We start from the raw sequence: 17,420 nt of genomic DNA on the forward strand, positions 1-17,420 counted from the left end.
TATGACAGAGTATTTGGTCCATGTTTATGCTAAACCTTCTCAGAAGCAAAAAGACATTAAAAACTGTATAGCTCACTTGTTAGAACACTCTTCATATTCCATCCGCATTTCAGCACACAATGAATGACTTCACCATTCAATTTACATTCCCTCATATGCTTTCTTTCACTTTCAGGTTTTTCCCTATAGCATTCTACTGTAGTTAGCACACTACAGTAACACTACAGTGACACTAACTGACCTTTTTAGAGTATCCATTTTATCACTGTTTTTTCTATTTTATAACATCTGCACTATATGTAAATAATCAGAAAGACAGCCTACCCTACAATTATATAAAAAGTTACTTTCTAAATACACTATTAAAATTTACATAATTTGCAAATAGACATTTAGATTCATTCCATAGTGTTTGTAGTTCATATGGCTACCAGATAGAAAACCATGATCACGTCACTATGGGCCACGTGCACAAAGAGTCCGAAACTTGAAGGATATCTCAGCGTTATGACATCTGCCCTAAAGAGTTTTCCTGAGTGAGGCACGTCTCCTGCCTGTGTTCAGCACATCTGGACCTGCTGAGCCAAATGTGCTAAGATGATGATGTACGCGTGTTCAGCAAATGCAAATATGTCAGCCCTACTATTCAAGTGCGCAGTTCAGGCACACACACAGAATAACCTCTTCAAACATTCACACATAGAGCTTTGAAATCACCTTTCCCCAACTTTGAAGTCCACTAAACGAGAGAATTCACATATGAGTATGCAGAAATCAATCAGAAAACAGAAACTACAGTGAGTATAATCAGAGCTAATTCAGTTAGCGTGCATTTGTCTATAACTCTGGCAAAAGTCGCTCTAACCAGCTGCAGCTGTAGGCTTAGGGAGCGAAATATATCCTTTTAAACCTTAATAGAAGTAAATGTTAATGAAACATTCTCATTTTTAATTTATATATAAGTAAATCAGAAATTAAAGTTCCCAAAGCAACTGGAACTCTGCCATATTTTATATCTGTATTGGACTGCAAAATGAAAATAAATGTATGGACAAGATCATAAGGATTGCCATGAGGAAGTATAACCGCACAGAATTTTTTCAAGGGCAGGATTCCTCAGATTTTAGTTTCATTTCCTTCCTGGAAATATAGAAAGCATACCTCCAGGAGAATTGAGATTTGGACCCAGGAATACCATGCATCTCCCTGAAAAATTGCAATACCATGCATCTCCCTGAAAAATTGCAAGGGTACAAGGATCTTTATTTTGGACTTCGTAGAAATCAGGATTAGCGCTGCTATACTAGCTGAATGGACCACTGTTGTGCACAGAGGAAAAATTCTTCACAGCTGGACCAGATCTGAAACTGATTAACGCCCTGTTCAACTTAAACTACTGATCTACTGAAAAGTGGTGTCAATTATGACAGGAACAGATGTTCTTTGTAACACTTTTACATATCTAACATGCATTGTAGTAAGTAACACTCCAAAGCCAGGCTATTCTGAACACCAAACTACGGGGTTACTCAGCTAATCTGTTGTGAAAAGGCGTGATTTGCAAGTAGTAGACAAATGCAACTATGCAGGGTGGGCACGTGGGAGAGTTTAACATGGTATGTTAGAAACACAGCCAGTTTACAATCTGAATACACCAGTATTCAGTTATTAGAAAATCAAGATTCAGTTATAATAAACAGATGCTCAGCACTGTGTATAAAACTGTGATTTTTACATGTGATATAATCCATTATCATTCACGTATTAAGCCCTAATGCCACAATTAACTGGCAGTTTTTTGAAAGGAAACCAAATGATCAAGTACTCTGACATCTTGATTTAGTAAATTCTCTCATTCTGATTTCTAATAGATGAGTAATTGCAACTTGAATACACAAGATGCCAGATTGTGATATAAAGCCTGGATTTGTGGGATTTTTCAAGGACTATATCAATCAGAATAAACGTTTTCTGTCTCGCTGTTAATTCACGAAATCAGGTAAAAATATTATTTGTTCAAAATAACTATTTACCCATAATGGTTTAAAGGATAGTAACAGATTAAACACAATACCAAGATTATATGTTAATCTTTACTCTGATTATTTGTGTGGATGCAGAGGTACTACATCAGACTTAAATAAATACAATAAAATGCGACATTTCTATGAAGTTAGTAAAATACCAACAATTAAAAGAGACAGCAATATTTACTTTAAAGATCAGGGCATTAGCTATAGAGAAGAACGTGGCATCTCTCTCTCTGCCCCAGCGTCAGCAGCAATTTACTTGCTGTTCCAGCACCACACACACACAATCCACACTTTCACTTCAAGCCATGAATTTAGACTTTCTAAGTAATAGCATTTTGCAAAGTAAAGCTGGACAGATAGGTTGGTATGTTTGTTTTTCCTAAAATTACATAGGAACAGATCGCTATCTTCTAGAGAAACACAGAAATAAAAATAAATGCCTTTCCCTAGACAGGCAAAGCTGGTCCCATCCAGTCTTATGTCATCTTAATATCACAATACCTACAGGAAACCTTTGAGTGGTTTGGACTAGACAGGCTTAACATCAGAGATGTTTTCTCTTTTCTTGTTGCATTTTCTGTCTGCAACAGCAGGGCAACGCTGGAAAAGGCAAGGGGAAAAATGGCTGGCACAAGCAGTAAGAGGGCCTTTTAATTATAAGAGGCTTCATCCTGGCTGGGGCTCCATGTTAACAATTTGCTGGTTAAGCAATCACCTGTTCCATCAAGCTGGCACTGACCCTGACTGAAGAAAAAAAATTTAGATAGGCAGCCGAGAAATATTAATAATCCCCCAACATAAAAAAAAAAAAAAGGACATACAGCTCCACCTGTCAAAGCAGAAGATTTCACTAAAAGGCAATTTCAGACAAAAACACAGTTGTTGCATGTATTTTACCTATTAGAACAATCCATTGAACAGACATATTCCTAACTACAAAATAAAGTGCAGACAGATAGAGCTCGGGCAATCCTCATGTAACTTTGTCCACGTAGTGGACCTCTTGCAAGCAAGTGAGGTGCTGTCATACATGTACAAAGGGACAAAGGGCTAGTGAGAGACTTATTACCAACCAAACCTACCCCGGAAGCAATGCCATTCCACATGCCACCTCATGTAAAGAAAAGGAAATGAAAAGGCATCTGTATGAACAGCTACCAGGAAGTTGCGTAGAACTCAATACATTGGGATCACAGCGCTAGACAAAAGGCAGCAGGGCTGTGAGCAGAGACCTAATGTGACTATATTGTTTCTGGATTTAAGTTAGCAGTTTTATACCACAGCGCATTGCATTTTGGAATGTACAAACTCACTTAAGAGCACTTTCATGGGACTGTAATTTACTTCCTTAAGTAGAGTAGCCTTGCCCAGCATTTTCAGACATCCACAAGTCTAATCAGATCAATTCACTATTCTGACAATTGCTCCATCTTCAGATATGACCAGTATGTGATTCCTTAGGGAATAGTAAAAATAATGACAGAGCAAATGCAAGGTATTATTTTAACTGACAGGAAAAATACCAGGGATTACCCTTGTGTTGACAGTAAAGTAAGAGCACTTTCTTCAGCAATTATTGCAGAACAAATAAATCTGCACTCCAGTTTGCTTTAAAGTAACTTGCTAATGAGGCCAACTCACAATTATTGGAGAAATACAAGTATGTGGTATCAGTACACTCGCCTTTAACAATCACTAACATGTTCCTCTCCATTGAAGTTTGTTTGATAAACCTATCTTCCACAAATTCATGATGACTAAAACAATAATTTTATGATCTTTTTCTTTAAACAGTGCCAAACCAAGAGTTTCCACTAAGTCTTGGGAAAGCCCTAGGAAAAACTCATCTTTTCTGGGCTGTATTTTGTCTTCTCTAGATCCATGGAATGCCAGGTCCAGAGCGCAGATACAGCCAAAACATTGTGGCTGCTCTGACAGCTCCATGGAAGGCAAGCTGAAGAGAGGACTGCTTGCGTGGTTGGCACACAAAGCCATTGGGGAGACATGAAGTCCTCTAGGAGACTTCGAGATGACTGAAGCCAGCTGCCTGATTTAGGAACAGGCCCCACAGAAACAGTGTGTAAAGGAATAAACTGTCTTAATAGCACTGAATTCTCCATTAGCTTCCTTGTAATCAAATACTTTGTTTGAGCAATGCTATTACACTTGAATCCTTATCCGATTTATAAAATATTTCGTTAACATTTATGAGGTTAGAGAAATTTTGTCTGTACCTACATGAAATCCCTTAGTAGAAACCTAATACATTATCCATTCCAGTTAGACTTTTTATCTTGAAGCTAGTTAAGTTTTCATAAGTACTCTTATAAACAATGAAGTTTGAGAGACTCGCAGATTTCCGGGTCTTGGGTTAGCTCAGCTGGATGGGTCTCTGTTCATTCATCTTTAATGTCTGAACCACACTACCAAAAGGAACAAAAAGATGAATGGCAAACTATTCTTTAAAAAGGCAGAAAACATCACTATCATATGAAGTTATATAAAATCTTTTTAAGATTTTTATTTTGAAATCACCATAAAGAAAATCTGCTCCAAAATTTAAAAACTTGTTAGGTACATTTAATTAGATTTTACCTGTGAAATCCAATTGTGAAATTCTGTCAGGTTTTCGCCCATCTGGTGTACATATTCAAGCATATAGGTTCAGATTTTGAAAAAAATTATACTAGAAATTAACTATATGTTGGTCGTTCTCATGCAATTTCTTTTCACGAGAGTTTTATGCTAAGGTTTTCAAAGCACAGCATGGATTTAGAGGTTTTTACAAGTAGGAAAGTCAGCCAAGTGAAACTGTTCTCTGTGGAATTGCACTCTGGCCTCTCAATAGATACAGGCTCATTAGAGGTGATTCCAAGCACCTGTATTAGGAGTCTGCAAGGCATTAGGCATTTGCTGAGATTGTCCTAGGGCTATCTCATAAGAATCCCCAACTGAATGACAGCTGAGTTCTCATCAGTTGCTTTTTGTTTGCTTTCATTTTTGAAACGGATGCTCTTTCTCCTCCTCCTCCAGCCAGATTTCTGACTCAGTAGCCTTGATTACTGTGTTTATACTAGGAGGATTCGTAGAAATATGATTTTTTTTTTTTTAATTAGGCTAACTTGATATATTGCAAGCAAAAAAAAAGAACTTCTGGGCACACTGGCACCTTTTCAGGTCTCTTCAGAGTCTTTGGGTCAAATGAAATGTTGTCAGCATGTGTAGGCAGTGCAGTGAGCAAACACTCACTTCTCAGTCCTGCAGAGTTCAGCATTGCTCCACCCAGCTCCCCCAATCCAAACATCACATAAAACAGCAGCAGGATTCCCTGGTGGTCAAATTAGGATGCTTCCAAGCACACGAATAATGCTGAACTGCAACACCTAGGGAACTTTCAGGTCAAAAACTAAGCAAGAGGGTTTGGGTTGCCACATAACGTCACATTACTCGCAACAAGTTTTGCCTTAAAACTCCAAATACTATAAAGAATAGGTGGCATCAGAGGCCTTCATCTGAGACAAGTGCCAAAGTCTTCATCTATTTTTTTCACTACACTCCAAAAGAGAGATCCCAGAAAAGCCTGAAGAAATTGAAGGGAAGCGAAGGGAGATCCATGCCAGGTATCGGCACATAACTTGTACCACATAATAGTTTGCTCAAGCAGTTAGATGATAAAGAAGAATGGACAAAGTGATTATCTGTATGCTTTCTTGACAACTTAATTAAGTTCTTTAATTAGTAACAGTCAGTAAGCATTTCATTACTGCTTCTAGTAACTCAGTCTACCATTGCTAGATTGCCTTTTATGTCTGAATCTGATGTTTCAGATGAGACGTGGTGATCCACTGTGAACACCCTGATGCTCAGTGCACAATCTGGCCCCAGCAAAGGAACTACTCCTTCAAAGCATCCTCAAGGTTCTCAAAGTTGGTCAAAAACTTAAGGATGGATTTTTCCCTCAGAAAATTCCAATTCATCTAATGACTTCTCTCAACTGTTCTAGGCAAATAAGCTTTATGAAAAGAAATATATCTTCTCTCTTAACTTCTGTGTATGTTTCTATATAGTATTACATAAATGGAACAAGAAAATCAGTGAAGGGTTTCTACACTCTCTGTAATATTTTCACTTGTTTTAAAAAATAGGCAGGCTTCCCTCCTTTTCTCTTGGCCACATCTGTCCGAAGTGGGAGTGCTGCTCATCAACCATTTTGTACGTTCCTCTAAACCGATGCCGGGCTCCTGCTATACAGATATGTGTATATGTATGTATAAGTATTTTTTTAATACATCTCAGGTTGCAATTCCCAAAAGTAACCATTATCTGCCTACCCACACCAAAAGTAGCACAAGCTTCCTCTCTTATCACAGTAAGGTAACATCATTTTGACCTAAAGAAAATGTGCTAACCAAAACAGCTACTCAGTAAGCACATATTGATGTCATTTTCAACGGTTTCTATAGGAAAGTAATTTGATTAAATTGACTGGGCTGAGGCTCTAAATGAATATCCTAAACAACAGTTCTCATTTCCATCACTACTTCAGGATTTCTCTAAAGGCAAAACAAACTTTGCCTTTAAAAATCTGAAAGGAATAGCTCTGTCATCAACAGGAGGGTGGGCTTTTGAGGATCCCTGTTGAAGACAGCATGAGGGGGAATAATGACCCAGGTAGAGACTGTGCAGGCTACTTCCTGCACTAGCCGGCTCTATTCAAGATCCTGTACCATGAGGTCTATGAAGAAGCCAGCTGCACTGCAATTTTAAAAAATTTGTTTATTTTTTTAATTGAACACAGATAACAGAGCAGCCTCCTAATGGCTTTTGGCAACTATCACATGGGGCTAATCAGATGAGTCCCTTAGATACCCCAAACTCCAAATTCCAGTACCAATTCTATGAACCATACAAGCCAGTAATTAAGATCACCCGTGATGAACCAAAAAGTTGCAAGTTAACTTTTTCCAAGGTTGCTCCCCCCCTCACCCCCCCCAAAACTACTCTACTCAGCCTTAGTCCCTTCCCTGTGCTCTAACTCGGTTTTAGCCCACTGTCTATGCTCCCTTGCTTACTGTAGTTTTCCTGAAAATCTGCCACAACAACTAATTACTGCAGCACTTAAGAGTGAAAATGATGATGAACAGGCTAGCTATCAACAAACGATGACATTAAAGTTTGACTGTTTGGCCTCAATATAAAAAGGACTTATATTAAATTGGCCAAATAATGCTTACCTAACCCTGCCAAATTTTTAGTCTTCCCTTGCAGATTTGTTTAATCATGGTTAAGTATATCAATATCCAGCCTACCTGAATACCACACAAGTATCTTGGGAACAGTGCAACTGACTCACACAATGTAAATATTTTAACAAGTCCAAATAACAATACTTTTTATCCACAGAAACAGCCCCATATATACTGCTTAGGACTGCATCAGAGCTTTTTCTCTCTAGAATTATATAGTGATAAGGTATGATATGAAGATCACTTATACACTCACAGAGGGAAAGAAGATTAAAAAAAGAAAATTGGTTAATTAGTAAAAATATTAAACAATATATATAAGGGCATGTCTTAGTTAAGGAAAAGAAATGCTGCTAATGTCTGTCACATCAGAAAGCAACACAATTCCATATTTGTCAGGTAGTCAGTGAACCGTTCAAGATCCTTTCAGGAGAACTGAGGGAACCACAAACCCCACGCTCTCCCATCCATATACAAATTGTATCTAACCCTTGGTCTTACCTTCCAAGCTGCATCTGATATTAATGTTCTGTTATAACATCATTCCAGTTTTAATAAAGATCTTTTCCTTTAATTTACTTGAAAAATTATGCAGAGCTTATTCACTAATGCAATTGTAAATACTTCACTCAGAGGACCTTTATGGAATTATGCTGTTCTATAGAAACAAACAAAACAGTGCTGGCTGCATGGTAAATTCCAATAAGTGATCCTCCTACAGCAAGTATTTAATTTGAGCAACCTTCAAGTTTAAATTTCCTCCTATTTTTTATCATCGATTAAACTCTATTAGTTTTATCTGTTTCCCGTTAATGATTCTACTTTTAGTTTAAATTCCTCTGTGCTTTGGGTTGTTTTTTGCAATTCCCTTTAGGAATTGTCTTCTCTCTGGGTGGACATGTCAATTCTCCTACCGTTAAAAATGAAAGAGGACTGTATTCCCTTCAGGGAAAGCCTCTGCTAAAACTGCACTAGCATTTTGGCACCCACCAAAAGGTTTTTTATAATACACGAAGATGCACTTGTTTCAATAATTTGAAAAGAGCAATACACTAGTTCGTTAAATAAAGGGTGATGGTAACTGTATGAAAAAATGGTGTTTTACATATATTAGTTTTTCTTGAAATAGATGATGATCCAACCCTTTCCACTCTCCCCTCCCTTGAATACTACCACTGAGCAGCACATCCTCACCTTGCAGAACTGGGACTCCTACTTCCTAAATGCTCTCTTTCCTTGCTACCTGCACGCACCCACCGATTTCCCCCTCGCAACCTGTCTCTGTCCACCCCCTGTCCTCATACTATTAATCAGTCTGTGAGGTCCTGGCTGAGTTTCAGCATAGCACTCGCTGTAGCACACAATCCAATCAGGAATATCTTCCATGGGCATTACTTACTACAAAGTAAATAAAAATATCTTTCTTCCTTCAACAAACAATCCATTTAAGCGTCGACAAATGATTGAACCCCAAGGGAAAAGCGTCGACAAATGATTGAACCCCAAGGGAATCTGTCTGGCTACTTCTAACTACTTTAAAGATCTACATGCAAAACTCCGCATTCAGAGACATTGTTTGGATTTGAGATAGGCACTCCAAGGGACTTTGGGATCCCAAAACCAGCAAAAGGATCACACTACTGTCAGTGTACATTTTCCATTTTTGACAGGCATACCTGAATTAGTCATTAACACAACATTACTCACATTGTAAGCTGATGCAAGCTACGAATATAACTTAGATTTTTTAATCTCATTTATTAATTTATTTGAGAACACTGTATACCAGAGAAATTCCACGGAAATTGGTTGTTTAAAATGTAGAAAGAGGAATTCATATTGCAATACACCTGAGAATGAACTCAAACCCCCCACGTAGCATTCTGATTCTTCATAAGTAGCCTCCTATATCCAGAAGGACAGTTTTATGATATGGCTTTTAAATGAATCAACATAAGCCTTAGCTCAATATGTTTTGGCCAACTGCAAGTACTGATCAGCATTGTCTCACAAAACAATGCAGCAGTCACAAAGAGCTGTCAGAGAGGGATAGGGTTTCTGTTTGGTTTTTACATTTCTTACACACTTTCTAAGGCTCCTGGGGCTTGAGATTTCACTAAAGTGGTTTATTCCTGATATCTTAACATACCACTGGCCTTTGAATGAATCAATACTACTGAAAAATCACCCGGTACTACTGTAATAGCAATCACTGTCAACGCAACAATCTAACCCAGACACAGCAGAAAGACCTCTTGTGCCAGCTAACGTACATCCTGACTGACACAAGCTAAACTAATAAAATTAAGCTTCCTTCAGCATAGCTGCATCTTCATGAAGGGTTTTGCAAGCACACCTGTGTTGCTGAGAGTGTAATGACTTTTCATAGCCACACCAATACAGCTATCTCTCAAGAACTCTGCAGATAGGATTCTGGTACCTATAGATGTGACTGGAAAACCTATTCTGGAGAAATGTTGGGGAAAAAAAAAAAAGATTGAAAATATCAACTTTTTTGATCACAGTTTAATCTCAAGCTATCAGTAATGTGGGATGCAAACAAAATGCTTGAAGTTTGACTTCAACTCAGTCTTCCATACTGAATACTTTGAGAGAGAAAATCTGCAGCATTAATAAGGCTTAATTCATGCTCTTACAGAGAGTGCAAGTTCTCTTGCCTCCAAAGCTGCAAATCTTTTGAAGCCCTGGCATCTGGTCAAAACAACTGCAATTTATACAAACACCAGACAAATGCTAGATTAACTGTATGCATTTCATACCAGCTCATTCTATTAGGTCAGTCACATTGCATGCAACAGTTGGCAGGATCAGACTCTGGGGACTATGAAACTCACAGTCACAGTCCATTCAGCAGGAGAACTGTTTAAATAGCAAGGCTAAAAAAGTAATGCTCAAAATATAAAACTACAGTGGGTAGTTTCACTGTGAGTTTGTCTTAGCATCATCAGGCTTTCTTGGTTCCTTTCCTGGAGTCAAGAAAGCTTATGGCATAAGGTAAGAATCCTGCACGACTCAAAAGGCACCTGGCTATTGACAGCTAGGTCAAGAAAGAGGGGAACAATAAATACCTTAAATGCAAGCACAAGCTAGAAGTAAAAGAAAAGGGAGGAGAATAGCAAAAATACAGGGAGGTTGAATGTCTCTATACAGCTGGCAGGAGTCAGGCATGAGAGGATAAAAGAAAGGATCATAACAGAAGAAAGAAGAAGAAATTCAGGTGAAAACACTCATCATTAATAACTAAAAAAAATCCGTGTGTTAAAGAAAAAATTAAAATTAAGCAACAAAACCAATGAGGCTCTTCAGGAAAGAGAGCATTAGGGCATCTTACTGAAAAGTAGCCAAAGGCAGCGTGGAACAAAAAGGAAAGCAAAGGAGCAAGAGAGTAGACTAATCACAGCAAACAATGTTATAATTGGAAGACGGAAGAGTTACATGAATGTATATGGCTAGTAAGAAGAAGGCTTGAAGACAGAAATACAGGGACAACAATCAGAAAGGAAAAATAAGAAAGATGAGGTTAAGGATTGAGAGACGAGAGAGAGAGACAGGCAAAGGGGAAAAAGGAAGACACAGATATCTTCAGTATGACCAATTTTCCTGATTTTTCCTAACCCCCTAACCGTTGGAACAGTAAGAACCTCAACTTTCATTAAAGAAAGGTTATTACCTAATCTTCCTACTTTTACAGAAAAGCTTTAAAATCTGCTCTAACTGCTCACAAACCAAAAAGCAAACAATAAGAAGCTATAAGACTGTATTAACAAAAAAATCATTCTGTTCTTAAGCTAGGCTCATGACTTCTTTGGGATCTTACTCATGATTCTGAATACTCAGAGTAGGTAATGCTTCAGCTTCTGGCTTAGTCAGTGTAATTTATTTGTGCTGCTATTTTGTTTCTCTGCAAATGAGCCTGAGGAAATGTAATGAGATTGCCTCTTATAGCACTGAGGGGGATATTAAAACTGCTTGTTACATTGAAATAATTGGAGAGGGATAAAGAAAATAAGATCAAATTAATCACACTGAACATAGGCCTTTCCAATGGATAAGTATCCAACATCTGAGGAATTGACCCCTTGAAAAAAAATTAGTTATAGCCCTGCTTTGGACCAAAGAGTCCAACCATCTACCAGAAAATTCACACTCAATGTAGATTTGTAAAAACAGCTGCAATCTGTAACTGATTAGGTATTGGATATAGTTGCTCTTCAGTGATTTTTTCCCCTCTAAGAGAAATACCACAAAATACCATGTACAGACCTTACTACTCCCAGAGCTCTCCTCAACAGTCTTCCCTTTGGTTTCTGCAAGATTGCCTGCATGACCAGGCTCTAGGGTATTTAATTAAACAATCCTAACTGTTCACCCAAGGCACGCTAGTGTTGTTTAACTAAGCCTGGCTTGCACAAGTTTTCCAAACTTAATTGCATTGTTTCTTCAACTTTATGCTACAATAGTTTTTGTTTGTTTGTTTGTTTTAAGAGACTGACCTCCCCTAAGTACGAACCAAAAGCGTAATACAAATTGAATGTGTTTCGGGCCTCCTCATTACTTCTGCTCATTCAGCTCCCTTTCTTTCTACAAGATACCAACAGAGTCTAGTTTCCTTTTTAGCGCTCTGAAACTTCCTCAGGAGACAGGAAGGAGTTGCACTGACCTCTTTTAGGCCTTGTCCACAAGACTTACAAGAGCGTACCTACAATATATACACACAAAGCTATATGTGGCTTGCAAAGGTATTGTCCTTGAGACCTCTCTACAACTACATATTTTACTTTTTAAAGCATTTGTCTTTTCTCCTGTGTTTTTTTATTATTTGTGCAACATGTTTTAAGAGCATATATTGATCAGTAAATTATAACTAAGATAAAGCATAACAGTCAGGTTTATCAAGCCGCAGCAAATTTTACTAAGACAAAAATATTTAGTTTTCTCTACACAAAACAAATGTTTGCTATCAGTTAGTTTGAACTGAATATATAACTTATTCACTATCTAAAGTAAAAGCTTTGTCTATGTAATTTTTAGTCTCACAAAGTGCAGAGCTGTCTTGTTGAAATGATACTTAAATAATTAAGCCTTCTACACAGCCTATCAATAAACACCACGTTTTGTACACAAACAAAAAAACAAATGAGAAAGCTGAAAAGGTTACTGCTTAGGAGATATGGATTGAATTGTAATAACTTACCTGGAAATAATTTAGGAAAACATAGACTTAATAATTAAATGTGACACTGCATATTTCAAGCAATGCATCAAGTAAAACGATACATTTTTACCCATAATCATGCACTCTCAAACCTACTAACTTCTCAAACTGAATTTACTACACTAGAACTTGAAGGATTGTTGTTTTTAAAAAATTTCAAAGCTGAAGGACAGTGCAGATATTTACCTTGTCTGGTAAAAGCGTATTTAGAACTCATTCATTTTGAACATGAGTAGCTAACATGAATGTCTAACTATAAATGTAATCTATATCATTTTCAAGGCCTGGCAAGCAATTAAAACTAATCAAATCACAAGTTGTTCTTGTCCCACGAATATCATATTCTTTGCAGGAAGGAAAGATGTTAAGGAAATGCCGCTCTGTTCAAAATTTGCAAAGATAATAACATTGAAGAAAAAATGTCTGACAACTAGGTTACCACAATTCATTATTTCTTAGTCTTAATAAAACTGAATCCCAATATACTGAATCAGAAAGAAAAATAAAATCTTTTTGCCCTGATTCATCTTCTTATCTTCTTAAAAAATAGGAAGAAAGGGGCCATATTCTACAGTTAGCAGTTGTTCATTTTTGCACTTCAAAAATTGGTAAAGGCCACTGCCAAAACTCGTATACCCAGCTTGCTGTAAAAAATTTGCCAATTCCTTTCTACCTTAAAGTTAAGATACCAAACCTACATTGACAACACTAATAAAAATTGCCTGGTTTTCTCATGGAAGCCAACACTAGCTGAAAGTGCTTTCTACCAACTCCCCCCCCCCCCCATTAGCTTACTAATTACGTATCTAACACTCATCACAAAGGTTCAGAAGTATTAACCTCTGTTTTTAAAGATGCCTTTTTTTAAGCACCACTCTCCCTTCCCAGGGAATATGCTGCATCATAAATTATTCAAAATTCATGTTAAACATTGAAGAGGTAAGAATGCTACTAATAATGGATTATATTCCAAATCATGCACTTCCTAAAGCTGATTTCTTTCTCCCCCCCCCCTTTTTTTTTGTTATCAACATAAACATAGGACATTCAGCCACTAGAACAGCAAGGAAAGCCTAAAAACAGCACTTACTTCAATAGGACCTTTGAAATAATGCTTTTAATATTGCCATGGAGCCAACTTCTGGAGAAAAACAAGTGCTTTTGAGCAACAGAAGAGAAATTTGCATGTTGAAAGTTCATACAACAGCTGGAAAGGTCTGCTGTTTGAATAGAAAACACTGATTTCCCTCATAAAAAGGGCATGAACTTAATGTTTGTGTAAAGAACAATCTTGCTATTTGATGAAAGCTTTTATTGCCTATACTTCTGGTAAGAGTTTAATTACAGCCTGAACTGAACAAAAAATAATTTTGAGAGGCAGAAAAAACTTCACCCTTCCTTTACTCTTGCAACTGCTCCCTGCCATTCACTAGTAAAGCTGGGTGTGTAAATGACAATGCCTTATGACATTTCATGCCAAAGTTGTCACCAGTTGATCTAACAACATTTTGCCCTTTCCCAGGCCTTTAGAATTTGGACTTTGAAAGGTTGAAATACGCAGATAAAAGTTTTACAGAAAAGCTACCAGAGAATTTAGAAGTTATTTCTAATAAAAACAAAAGACGGGCTCTTCAAAAGTGACTAGCAATTTTGCAAAAAGTATCCATTTTCAGTACTCTAAAGGGTCCGAAATTTAATCTGAGCTACACATTGCCTTATAGTAAGGCCTCTTCACAGTATAGGCAAAAAAAGAAAAAAATCCAGAAGTAATTTCTGGAAACCTTGTTCCCATAGCTGAGTTACATTCTGCAGAGCAGCAAGCAGGATCTGCATTGTAAATGAATGACTCACACAAATTGGCTTTAACAGGATCATCTATTCCTTTCACAGATTCTAATTATCTCCCTTGTTTCATGGCCCAGTATTTTTAAGTAAATATATGCTTGAAGGAGCAGACAGCAAAGAAATGGGACTAGCTTGCATTCTGATAGGTACTTTCTTACCATAATGACACCTACCAGGCAGCTCTGGGGCTTGCAGAGAAAGCCACTGGATATGCTACTTCAGAGACTGGTTACATGCAAGACTTCTCCCTAAATCATAGAGAGGATTTAAGGGGGGAAGCGGACAGGGGTAGAAGAAAGAGTACAGAACAATCTTGCTACAGTCCTGTCCTAAGACTCTGTAAGGGATAAAGACTCAAGTTTCAAGAAGGAGACACCAGCTAAGAAGTTTGAACGAATATCCTGGTAGTTCCTGTTTAACTATCAATAAAACAGGACCCTGAAAAGTACTTCAAATACTCTAAGGTCTACCTAGGTTATTGGAAGAAACCAGAGACAGTTGAGAAGCAAAATACTTGCAAGGCTGTTACACTTTGCCTTGAAAGGAGTGCTCTGGGATGGTATCTCACCACCACAGCCCTAGCCCATTTGCAAAGCTTGGTATCCATGGCAATCCACTAAATTTCCTCTATGTTTATCTATGTTATATACACAGCCTTTTACAGATACAAATATTGTATTTTGTACTCATACTGTATTGAAGAGCACAAACAGATGACAACGTTAAAAAGAGATACCATGTTCTGAACTTTAACTGGAGTGTATGCTCAGTTAGTTTTCTCCCTTTAGCACAAGAAGTAGCTTCTAACAAATGAGTCCAAAACAAACAAAACAAAAAACAAACAAAAAAAAAAAAGAACTGCCAAAGCCCAGCAGCACTGGAACATGATTTCCTTTGGATTCTTACACTGCATTTTCTCTGCTTCTATTGCAACAGAACAAAACAACAACAACATACAAACAAGTTAATTTTTTCCTTTTAATGAAATGTTAGTGTTAGAGAGCAATGGGAACGGATTTAGCGAACAACAGTTCCCCTTCAAGGAAAAACGGAACACAGGAAACAGGGTAAAACGTTCTGGTAAGCCTGTGGTAAAATCTGGGATAGGCATTACAATCCTCAAGAACGTTGCGCAAAAAAACAAAAGGGGACCTAGGGAGGACTGTATGGGGCACACAGGAAAATCTGAGAAATCGTGCCTATGGCCTCCAGTGTGTAAGATAGCCCTGGCTACAGGGAGATAATTCTCAGAAGGGGCAAGAGAAGATGCTTTTCAGTAGAATGAGTAGAGTAGTAGTAGTTTTCAGTAGAGTAGGATAGAGAGCAGAACTGGCAGGCTGGCAGAAGGATGGAGTCCCTGGAGAGGGAAAGGCAGAGGCAGAAATAGTCAACCAGGCCCTGTGTGAAGCAAAGACTTAGAGAAATGGAAGAGAAAAGTAGGGGACAAGACAGGAAACATGCAGATGAGGAAAGTGAGAAAGTAGGACAAAGGGTGTCTGAGGAAAACAGGTAAAGGTTTCTATTCACATCATGTTGAAGAGAGGAACATGTGAGGTTCGGAGTAGGTGCGTCGGGGAGTTGAGAGAGGGCTGAGAAAGTAGGAGGAGCAAAAAGAAAGCATGATGTGACAAGTGATCTGCAAAAATATGTGGAAGGTGTCAGGAAAGAGGGATATTTAGAGAAAGTTCAGAGATATCCAGGGAATGCTGGATGGTGAACGTCATTAAAAGGGTTCACCGACGTTGTGCTGAAAACAGCATTTGCTAGTGAGGTTTGCAAGTATATACAAAACAGAAGAAATAAAAACAAGGATTTTAGGAAGTTCCCAAATGAAGACAGAAACTGTCTTCACTTGCGGCTTGCAATCACATTGTTAAGATTCATGAAAGAGCTAATTTAGATAAAGTTTCTTAAATATATGAATTATAATTTGTTCTATTCTCTATACAATAAAAGCCAAGGTATTTATTTCTCCAAGGCACCGTTTTACATGCATGAGTACATAAAAACAGTAGTTTTAAAAAATTAACTTCTAACAAATTTAAGAATATGTCAAATACATCACAAAGACAAAATACTGGATGGTAAAGTACCAAGACTGTTATGGGGCTCATCTGAAACTACTAGGTTTCCTCAAAGTGGTCATGAACACATGAACACCATTTTGATTCATGCTAATAAATCAAATTATTAACGTTTCAGTGGTATATATCATAAGGGTTTGTTCCATTTTTTTTTTCTGAAGTCAATAACAAAACTCCATTGACTTCTAGAGTGAAGAAGATGCAATGCTTCTATTATAATCCTCATATATTCCCATGCCTTCATTCCTACATTAGGCATGTTTTCAAAATGATATACCACAGCTCCATCACTTCTATTGTTCCTTTTCTATCCTTCAGCTCATTTTATTCTCCTACTTCACTGTACAGTCTGCTTTACTTTTTTTTCCCCATTCTCTCCTGTCCACGAGCGGCTCTTCTTCAGCTCCCCATCTCTGCCATCTCCATAGATAATATTCTCTTCCCCCATCATGTTTTCCCATGCCTACATTCTTAAGTCACTCCAGATCTGTGGCTATGCCCTTAAGCATAAATAGCTGGCCTCTTTGTTTCCAAGCTTTCATTTCCAGGGTTCTGTGGCCGTCTCTTGAAATCTTCCCCAGAACATCTGGATGCCCCATGTCTATTAAATTTAGCAAAGTACCAAATTCCTTAGGCTGAAAATATCACCTCTCAGTCTAAACACAAGAAATTCTGGAAACAAAACAAAACAGTTCTGCTTTTTACAAAAGCCAAGCCAAGGTCAACTGATCAGATAAAAACATAGCCTCAAAAACTTAATAAGTGCTGGATGCCTTTTTTTTTAGAACCTTTCCATCTTTGCTGACTGCCAAGATATTTATCTGCAGCTAGAAGCATTCTCCCCCTTAATCAGTTTATATTTGTTTAGTAGTGAGTATACTGATATAATCTGGATAAAATAATGTATTTCCTGCAGGTCTCTGCAATTGCTAGAGGGAAGCTAGAATAAATTCTCAGTCACAATTTTTTTTTTTAA

At 37.6% G+C, this 17,420-nt stretch overlaps 2 protein-coding genes across 17 annotated transcripts in view; one reads left to right on the forward strand and one right to left on the reverse strand.

Moving 5' to 3' along the window:
• The window catches only part of CTNNA3 (catenin alpha 3), a 571,770-nt gene that overhangs the window by 363,458 nt on the left and 190,892 nt on the right, over positions 1 to 17,420 (reverse strand). The window lies entirely within an intron of this gene.
• LRRTM3 (leucine rich repeat transmembrane neuronal 3) overlaps positions 1 to 17,420 on the forward strand; it is an 89,266-nt gene that overhangs the window by 63,693 nt on the left and 8,153 nt on the right. The window contains exon 4 of one of the 4 annotated variants that reach the window (XM_068950844.1): positions 6,179 to 6,254. The exons of the other annotated variants lie outside the window; for them this stretch is intronic. The gene's annotated coding sequence lies outside the window, so the exon portion shown is untranslated. Of the gene's footprint in view, positions 1 to 6,178; positions 6,255 to 17,420 lie in introns of those variants that run through there. 4 annotated transcript variants of the gene reach the window in all.

The sequence above is a fragment of the Struthio camelus genome, chromosome 7 (genome assembly GCF_040807025.1).
Source record: "Struthio camelus isolate bStrCam1 chromosome 7, bStrCam1.hap1, whole genome shotgun sequence".
Lineage (NCBI taxonomy): Eukaryota > Metazoa > Chordata > Aves > Struthioniformes > Struthionidae > Struthio > Struthio camelus.